The 10245-nt window shown below is 41.7% G+C and overlaps 1 long non-coding RNA gene across 1 annotated transcript; it reads right to left on the bottom strand.

The window, feature by feature from the left end:
* Positions 1–3173: 3173 nt before the first annotated feature.
* LOC136494458 (uncharacterized) lies at positions 3174–9928 on the bottom strand. Its single transcript, XR_010768607.1, has 5 exons — positions 9489–9928; positions 4762–4978; positions 4417–4538; positions 3991–4104; positions 3174–3510 (listed from the first exon to the last, which is right to left on the bottom strand). It is a non-coding gene; the product is annotated as an uncharacterized lncRNA (long non-coding RNA).
* Positions 9929–10245: the final 317 nt, after the last annotated feature.

The following is a 10245-nucleotide window of genomic DNA, read 5'->3' as shown; positions in this document are numbered from 1 at the left end:
CGTGGATAAACACGATTAAATCTGATGATTGGGTCTATTGATATTTCTTATGCTCAAGTAGATAATTTCGCAAGTGCATAGAATATCATTATAGTATTTCACCCAGGAGTATTCTAGGGTATCGTATTTATCCACAGGGAAGCAGTGGGTAAAGAAGTTGATAGTTAACCATCATGTATCTACTAACTAGTATACCGACTAGACTAAAGTGGGGGTAAGTGATATAAGATAAGATAGGGTGACACACAAGAAGATCCACTCCAGAAGGATAGAGTGAAAGCATAGCTAAGTGGGAGGACAATGAGTGAGGGAGTTTCCTAAGTTCTTCTCTATCACAAAGGGCACTTCTCTATTACTATAGTTCCATTCTAGAGCAGACTAGACGGGATAACTAGGAATGGGTGAGATATAGTGATCACACACAATAACACTTTGGGGCAATAGTACCTTTCCGACCCTAGAAGGGGGTGAGAAAAAGTGGTTAGGGAAGGCTGCCAAAAAGCTCTATGAAAACACCAATCCGAACATGGTGGATTGCAAAGGCCTTACAGAGCTATCACCTCTGGGGCTACCACAACTATCCATGGGATTGGGCGCAAACTCAGGTAAACACTAGCCTAGACACCACGTCTATGCTAAGGATTACTACTCTAGTCACGTACGATAACTAAAGCACTCGATGCGAGCGGAGATCCCATACTAAGGTGTGATACAACTATACTAACCATACTTAGCTAAACAACAAAGGCATGAACTAGAATAACATGAAAGGCATACAAGTAAATAGAGAAAGTAACTATATCCAAAAGTACTACTACAACAAAGGTATAGTGACATTCAGACTAAGCAAGATAAATGAATAAAGAAGATACTAATATATTGCATAGCAAGTAATATATTGAAATAAGGAAAGTACTACAAGAGAGATACAAAGCTATACTAGACTCCTGAAGACCACTCCTGACTCAAGGAAGAGCTCCTCTTCACTCTAACTCCCACTAAAGCTCACACTAGGACTACATCTTGAGAGTAGAGAGTTTTTCTTGTGGTGTGTGTAACAAGTGAGGGAGAGGGGGTCCTATTTATAGTCTAAGGTGGAGTAGGGGCTACTCCATTGCCATGTCATCAATCCATGTGACATGCCCTCCTTGCCCTTGGATCAAACCGCCAATGAACCACCTTAAACCGATGCACCACGTTGCTCCATTTGGTGTCTTCTTGCACGTGTCCAAAAATGAGTCGATTTGGTGGAAATGGGCCGTCGGCCGACGGTGGATGGTGTCGGGCGACCCCCCACTGTTGAGTGGGCCCTCCTCCTTTGGTGTGGGGCCTCTAGAGGTGTAGTAGAGTGTGGGTATGAAGCCCCTTTGTCCATTTGAGCACCGACATAAGCATGGTGCGTCCAACTATCCATGTATAGACTCTTTTGGACCCTTGATCATGCACTGACTTGAGATCAACGGTAGAGAGAGCTTGGGAGTGTGTTTCTTGGCCACTCCCATGAATTGGTGTGGTGGCACTGGTGGTGCCATGTTGGCCGATGCCATGTGGGGTCGGCCGACCCCACCAAGTGGCCCATGGTGGCCCTGCCTTGCTCCAATTGCTTCTAGTGCTTTATATTTGGTATTTTTGTTTAGTTTTCCTGCATGAGCAAAGATCTCCAAGTACAAGTGGAACTAGGTCAACTATAAACATAAATCACTACTTATGTTGTTGTTTACTCCCATTTTTGGTGCAATATTGATGGTCAAAATTGATAGTTAAGGACCATCAACAGGTTCCACCTTGCCGGTTTTCTAAATAAATCCTCCTGTAAACACTGATTCACCAAAACTTATGAAATTTTTTAGTTTAAACCCCTAGACCTATGTTTGGTGATAAAATTAAGTACATATGCAGGATATGTTGACAGTTTATGGTTGATGTTAACGACCATCAACAAGCTCCCCCACACTTAACATTTGCTAGTCCTTGAGTAAAGTTAAACTTGAACAATGGATCAGGAGTTGCTACTATGCTTTCACGCCTCAAAAGTATACATGTGTTCAATCAAAAATTCTCCTCTAGATTAGAATAAACTAACCTGACTTTCAAACTTATCCATATTACCTTTAACCATAGGGCTTCTTAGCCTTCACTTGGGTCTTAGTAATTGAAAGACAGAACAATCAAGTCAAGCACTATGTCTCAAGTTCTTTGTTCCACCATTGTTCTGGAGTTTTTATAAGTTTTTAAAAAAAACTCAGAGATTCCATTGTATGACACTCTCAAGTCTCTCAATATATGTGGTACTTGTGGATCCTCACCAAAGGCAGTAATGATGTTATGCCCTTTTTCTCTTCCTACAACTAAGTCTTATGTGGAGTTCATAGGTGGGGAGAAAGTTAGAGCATCCTTGCAATGCATGTATTGTAAAGTCAAACAACAGACCTAAAGAGAAATGAGTCATACAATCAAATCAAGATGTGCATGTGTGTGGATATATGGTGGATATATATGGTGGCTATTCTAATTCTACTTTGGTCCTTGAAAACTTATCTCTCATTTGAATCTTGAAAATATTTCTGCAAGAGAACAGGGGATATCTTTATTCATCTTTCTTCTTTTTTTAGACCAGCATCTAAGTATCCATTGTTTTCAATATCACGGACACTTTTGTGTCCATTTTTTTCTTAACTTTTTTTCTTTTCTTTTCTCTTTTTTCTGAATAACTTTTGCATAGCCCCATGTCTCTTTTCTGCAACAAAAACTTTTGAGAGATAGCAACAAGAATTTAAAGCATTTATTTGGTGGATGGAAAACCTATCAGACTTGTTTTTGTGTTTACCCCCTGTTTAGCAGTAGAATATTTTTGGATGGATCTAAATGGAAGGCATGTTTTTGCGTCTACCCCCGGTGTAGGAGTATTACATATGTGGGTGGTGTATACGTGATCTTGATTTTAAGAGCATAACAAATCTCTCATAAGGGTCAATAAAGCTTGACAAAACTCAATGCAAAACAGGTAGCATATAAGTGAAAATTTTCCTAGCCTAAATAACATGTATGGCTCTGGTTGGAACTCAAGCTTTGTCATATAGGAACCCCTCTATTGCCGCACTTACTACTATGTTGCTGTAGTTTGAAAACTCTATTGCCACGCCCACTGTTTCATTAGTATGAGATTTTTTACCACATCATTTGTTTGTTGCTATAGCCAATATTGCAATGCCAAATGATTATACCGATAGCCAACATTGCAACGCTTTGTTTGGTAGTTTCAAACAATAATTGCATGCCGAAATGAAGCATTTAGACATCCATTAAACCAAAATATGCTTTGTTCGTACAAATCATTAATGAGACCGTCCAATGTCAAAGTCAACTTAGACACATGCATTGCTCAAAGACATAAGGTATCTGACACACTTATTTATACACATGAAATCTAATGAGCTATGTCCACCATTGCAACAAAGGTTGGCTTGACATTCCATCACCCGTGCCCTCCACTCAAACTCTAGCTTCCTCCTAAGAAGAATCATTGACATATTTATATGCATCAGTTAAACTAAAATTGTAATATTTTAGCAATACCATGGACTGAACCATTTCGAAGGTAAGCAATTTAGAATCATAAATTAAAGACTAATAGACATGCATCTAGCCATGACTATCTAGCTTGCACGTAACAAATTACTAGAGGGGAATAGCTAATTTGTTTTGCAAAGTACACTAATAGTTGGACCATTGCAAGCACCCATCATGTTTAAAACACCTTACATAGGTAATTACATTCTGTCATTTTCTAGCTACAGGTCTAGTTCAATGATGGACATGAAGTCATGAACCCAAGAAGCGGCCTCCTCTTGTAGTGTCTGAATCTAGCTATGGATACATTAGTTGATTTGCATGCATTTTGTATTATCATTTCGTCTGACATTTGCACCCTTGAGTTCACATATCTTAAGTAGGCCGAGGACATTTCCACCCCTTGAGTTCACATCTTACCTCAGTATGATTTGGTGAACAATCTAGGTATCTCAATCTTGCTGAGCCGTAACTTGTCAATTGACCCACGCCCTGTCAAGAAGGACGCCGCCAAAGCTGTAGCCCTCAAATGACCTGCACATCAGTTATATACATGAGAACCCAAATAAACACAGACAAATACTATATACATGTGTAGGGTTGGGCCATAGTTTGCTGTACAAATACTGAAGCAAGCAGCAAACAATCTATATGTGAGTATGTGACATCAGATCATGCATTACAAATAATACGTTTTTGTGACTATAAATTTTGCTGTTATAATATTCAAATACTGAAAGCAGCAGTGAATGGTAATATATGTGATCTCATCTCATGAGTAGAAACAATGATATATCTTCTAAAAAAATGAAATTACCAAGCATATAGAAACAATGAGGAAAGTACCAGTCATCACATATTCAGGGGCAACATATCAATAGGTTCCCATCACCCATGTCAACACGAGTCTCATCACGTTAAGAACCAGCTTTTGCCAGTACAAAGTTGGATAGTTTAGCAGTATAATCCTGTAGCCATGGAAACAAAAATAAATCATTATCTCAAACATATATGTACTCTTAGGACAGAAAAGGGCGAAGCATGAGCAAGTAATTAATACTCAATAGAGTCCAGCGAAATATGAAACCTCAGAGAGAATCATGGCATATCAAGGGTTGTGCAAGTACTCACTATGAAACCTTAAAGAGAGAATCATGTCAACTTGGAGCTTGAGTGCTTGAGCAAGCTTACCATCCAGATGATCACGAGGTCAGCCTGCAACGTGCTGCTCCTACATGTGCTGAACATCAAACTGCTCTCGACCTGCAGTGTGCTCTGGTTCAGGAAACCCTTGCCTGCCTTCCGGTATGCCTCAAGGGCCGGCTCAGGTCACTGTCCCTCATCTCCAGATTAATTGTAGCTTATGATGAATCATCATTGAATTCCTAATTCCATGGTTTCAAGCAAGCTAAAGAAAAAAAATAATCAGAAACAGTAAAGTACCGTAGAGAGACACTTCGATTTTGTTGAGATAGAGCTGCAGAGACCTGTTGACCCACAGGCCTGGATTTCATCACTTCTAAGTATATGGTACAATTTTGACAATTTTGTTTCAGTCCTATTATCATAGTACTGGGGGAATCAAAACTGGAGCTTTCTGATCGAGTTATGTAAAAGAGGGTTAATAGATTCCTTAGCCCAACATTGTGCTGGACTTTGCTTTCTAGGAAATAAAGTAGGTGCATCCCCCTAAGTTTCATTTCTGCTACATTAGGATCAAATGCTTTTAACTCCGCCTATGTTGTCTCAACATAGCAGGTCCCAAACCCTGAAAAAGGAGGAGGGTTGTGATAGGCGTGGCGAGCCATCGTTAAATCTAGCCATTTTAATGGAGATGAAACCCGAAAGAAAACTGTTGGGGCGTAACCCTCTTAGCGACGCGCCATATCAGAACCCGGGTATGGTGTTAAATGAGCAAGGGCCGGGTCGTCACCCCCGTGACGCGCTGTGTCGCGATCTAGGCACGGTGTCAAGTGAGCAAGGATCGGGTCGTCGCATCCTTAGTGGCGAGCTACATCGGCCCCCGGGTGTAGTGAAAAATGAGTAAGGGTCTTCACATCTGAGTCGATGAGTGCGAAGGGTAAGGAAGCTAGTCGAACCAACTAGGATCCGTTTAGGTAGTTGGAATGTAGGGTCGCTTACAGGTAAGTTAAGAGAATTAGTTGATACCGCGACTAGGAGGCGTGCAAATATATTATGCATTCAAGAGACTAAATGAAAGGGTCAGAAGACGAAGGAGGTGGACAATACAGTACACAGGGACAGTTGCGAATAGAAATAGAGTAGGAGTTTTGATTGATAAGAGCCTCAAGAAAGTGTGTTGGGAGTGAGAAGGCAAGGAGATAGGATTATCTTAGTCAAGCTTGTCATTGGTGATATGGTCTTGAACGTAATTAGTGCATATGCCCCCCAAGTAGGCCTCGACGAAAGTGCTAAGAGACAGTTCTGGGAAGACTTAGATGGCCTGATTAGAGCTGTCCCTAATAGTGAGAAGCTTTTTATAGGAGGAGATCTTAATGGGCATGTAGGTACTATAAGCGCAGGTTTCAAGACAGTTCATGGAGGTTTTGTGTATGGTAGTAGGAATCAGGAGGGGGAGGAAGTTTTGGACTTCGTAGTAGCTTTTGACCTGATGATAGCCAACACTTTCTTTAGAAAGAGAGAATCTCATCTAGTGACCTTTAGTAGCGGACAACACTCGAGCCATATTGACTTTGTCCTCACAAGAAGAAAGGACAAACGAGCATGCTTGGGTTGCAAGGTGATACCAGGGGAGTGTGTTGTTTCTCAACATAAACTTTTGGTGGCAGACTTTCGTTTTTAGGTGCGTGCCCGTAGGGACAAATAAGCTAAGATTGAAAGAACAAAGTGGTGGAAACTGAAAGGGGAGATGTCAGAGGTATTCAGGGAAAGGGTTATCAAAGAGGGCTCTTGGAAGGAAGAAGAGGAAATAAACAACATGTGGGAGAAGATGACAACCAACATTCGGAAGGTGGCCTCAGAGGTGTGTGGAGTAACCAAAGAAAGTGGAGGCGAGGCTAAAGATACTTGGTGGTGGAACGAGGAAGTCCAAAGGGCTATTAAGGAGAAGAAAGAATACTATAGACACTTGTACCATGACAGGAGTGTGGACAACATAGAGAAGTATAAGATGACAAAGAAGACTGCAAAGCGAGCTGTAAATGTGGCAAAAGGTAGAGCGTACGAGGATCTTTACCAACGTTTGAGTACGAAGGAAGGAGAGAAGGACATTTATAGGATGGCTAGGATTCGTGAGAGAAAGACAAGGTACTTCAACCAAGTTAAGTGCATTAAGGATGAAAGGGAGCATCTCCTGGTGAAGGAGGATGAGATCCGACATCGATGGCAAAAGTATTTTGACAGATTGTTCAATGGTGAGAATACGGATACAACCTTTCAGTTGGATGACTCTTTTAATGACACCAATAGGCGTTTTGTGCGGAGAATCCAAGAATCTGAGGTCAGAGAGACGATGAAAAGGAAGAAAGGAGGTAAGAAGATGGGACCGGATGGTATCCCAATCGAGGTACGGAGATGCCTCGGGGACATAGCTATAGTATGGCTAACCAAGCTGTTCAACCATATTTTTCGATCGAACAAGATGCCTGATGAGTGGAGAAGTATATTGGTACCGATCTACAAGAATAAAGGGGATATTCAAAGTTGTACTAATTACCGGGAAATTAAGTTGATGAACCATACTATGAAGCTATGGGAGAGAGTTATCGAACATCGCTTGAGAGTAATAACGCGGGTCTCTATGAACCAATTTGGTTTCATGCCCGGAAGGTCAACCATGAAAGCCATTTTCTTAATAAGACAAGTTATGGAGCGATATATGGAGAAGGACCTACACATGGTTTTTATTGACTTGGAGAAGGCTTATGATAAAATACCAATGATTGTTATATGGTGGGCTTTGGACAAACATAAAGTCCCAACGAAGTACGTTGGGCTTATTAAGGACATGTACAACAATGTTGTGACTAGAGTTCGAACAAGTGATGGAGACACGGATGACTTCCCGATTAGGATAGGACTACATCAAAGGTCAGCTTTGAGCCCTTATTTGTTTACCTTAGTGATGGATGAGGTCACAAGGGACATACAAGGGGACATCCCTTGGTGTATGCTTTTCGTGGACGATGTAGTGCTAGTTGATGAAAGCCGAACAGGAGTGAATCAGAAACTGGAGTTATGGCGGGAGACTTTGGAGTCCAAAGGTTTTAGACTCAGTAGAACTAGAACTGAGTACATGAGATGTGACTTCGGCACTACTACTCGGGAGGAGAAAGGTATTAGTTTGGAAGGTCAAGTAGTGCCTAGGAAAGATACCTTTCGATATTTAGGATCAATGCTACAGAAAGACGAGGATATTGATGAAGATTTAGCCATAGAATCAAAGCAGGGTTGATGAAGTGGCGGCAAACATTTGGTGTCCTATGTGACAAAAGGGTACCACAGAAGCTAAAAGGCAAGTTTTATAGGACGGCTATTAGACCTGCTATGTTGTATGGTGCAGAATGATGGCCTACGAAAAGACAACATGTTCAATAGGTAAGTGTCGCGGAAATGCGTATGTTGCGTTGGATTTGCGGTCATATAAGAAGGGATCGAGTTCAGAATAATGATATACGTGATAGATTAGGGGTAACACCGATTGAAGAAAAGCTTGTCCAACACCAGTTGAGATGGTTTGGACATATCCAACGAAGACCTCCAGAGACACCAGTGTATAGTGAAATCCTAAGCCAGGATAGTAACGTGAAGAAAGACAGAGGAAGACCGAAGTTGACTTGACTTGGGTAGAGGCAATAAAAGGAGACTTGAAAGGATAGAATATACCTAGAGACTTAGCTTTAGATAGGAGTGCTTGGAAGACACTATTCACGTGCCTGAACCTTGATTGCTTCTGCTGGGTTTCAACTCTAGCCTACTCCAACTTGTTTGAAACTTAAATACTTTGTTGTTGTTGTTGTTGTTATAGTAGGATCAAAAGCTTTTGCCATTTATTTTGATGCTTTATCGACAATGTATGCATGGACATAAACAGTGTAGGGAAAAAGGAAATATCTGATTAATGAATCCGAACAGAAGCTGTATACTATTCAGTCACTACTAGAAAATTCAGTAAATAGTGCTTCCATATGCAAGCATATGTATGAATGATGGAACCAAATGACATGCCAGATAGTGCTTGGCTGCTGGCATTCATGCCGTTCGGCTGGTCATGTTCTCGCTTGTTCCAGCTTGTTTCAGCTTATTCTCTCTCACATAATACTATTTATTTATCTAAAACCATCTGTTTTTTACTGTAGCGCGGACCAGCCGAACGAGGTGATTATTCACAAGAATAGGAATAAAATGTGTAAAATACTATTATATTGTTAGAGCACAGATCGTTCAGTTAAACTATAATAAATATGTGTGAATAAAATAAGCAGAACTGAAAAAAGGACTGTTGTCTATTGATCACTACTACATTCCTACAGTAGTATAGAGGTGTTTGCAACCTCTACAAGATGTGGGCAACATGAGCATGGCAGCAATAAAAGAGATGCATAGAAATTTATAGGGCGGTAGCATGGTAGGACAACAAAAACAGAAAAAGTGGCACCATAATTGATTTAGTTGAAAGTTCAGATTGCTCAATCCCTAAGCAGTGTCAACAAAAACCACTATCTTTGCAGGCTTTGCATAAGAGAGAAAGTCTAGTTGACCACACGGTTTCCCTATGCCCTAGTGAGCATCAATTGAACGATTGATTAGTAACAGCACAAAGATCCAATCACTACGATCAAAGACACAGTAATGGGACAAAATAAGCTGCCAAATGCTAATCGGACAAGAGAATATAAATGATGAAAAACACAAGCTAGCTAGGGTTGCTCAGTCACCTGCAGAAGATTGGAGTGCTGGTGTGGTAGCTACCAGGCTTCATGCGAAGCGCGCATTCTTTCCTCGCTGCTGGAAACAGGTCGCTATGGAACTTGAGAGAGATCGCTGCGCAACATCTTCCCACCAAAAGATGCCGTGGGAGCTGATGACGATTCCCTCCCTGGCCAAGCCGATGGCGTGGTCAGGACAAGGCTCGGCCTTGTGGACCGTCAAGGCACCACCTGGGCAGGTCCTCAGGTCACGGGTGGCGGCGCAGATGCAGGTGGACGGCAGGACGGCGCGTGGTGGGGCAGGAGGATGGCACGGCGTAGGCAGGCGGGGAGAGCCGGTGGCACGTCGGCGCGGCACAGGCGGGCGGGGAGAGCCGGTGGCGCGTCAGCGCGGCGCAGGCAGGCGGGGATGGCTGACGGCGGCGGCGGGGTTGCGGGTCACTCGGATGTCGATGGCAGCCGAAGTGGGTGCGGGGGGGGGGGATGAAGTGGATTTAGGGGGTGTTTGGTTCCTACAGGAAAATTTTAGTCCATGTTTCATTGGATGTTTAGATACATATATGAAGTATTAAATATAGATGAAAAAAATAACTAATTACACAGATTGTGGCTAATTTGCGAGATAAATTTTTTAAGCCTAATTAGTCTATGATTTGACAATGTGGTGCTACAGTAAATATATACTAATGGTGGATTAATTAGACTTAATAAATTCGTCTCGTAAATTAGTCTCCATCTATGTAATTAGTTTTATAATTAACTCATA

The sequence above is a fragment of the Miscanthus floridulus genome, chromosome 11 (genome assembly GCF_019320115.1).
Source record: "Miscanthus floridulus cultivar M001 chromosome 11, ASM1932011v1, whole genome shotgun sequence".
NCBI classification, from domain to species: domain Eukaryota; kingdom Viridiplantae; phylum Streptophyta; class Magnoliopsida; order Poales; family Poaceae; genus Miscanthus; species Miscanthus floridulus.
The sequence above is the reverse complement of the archived record's forward strand: the minus strand, read 5'-3'. Positions and strand labels throughout refer to the sequence as shown.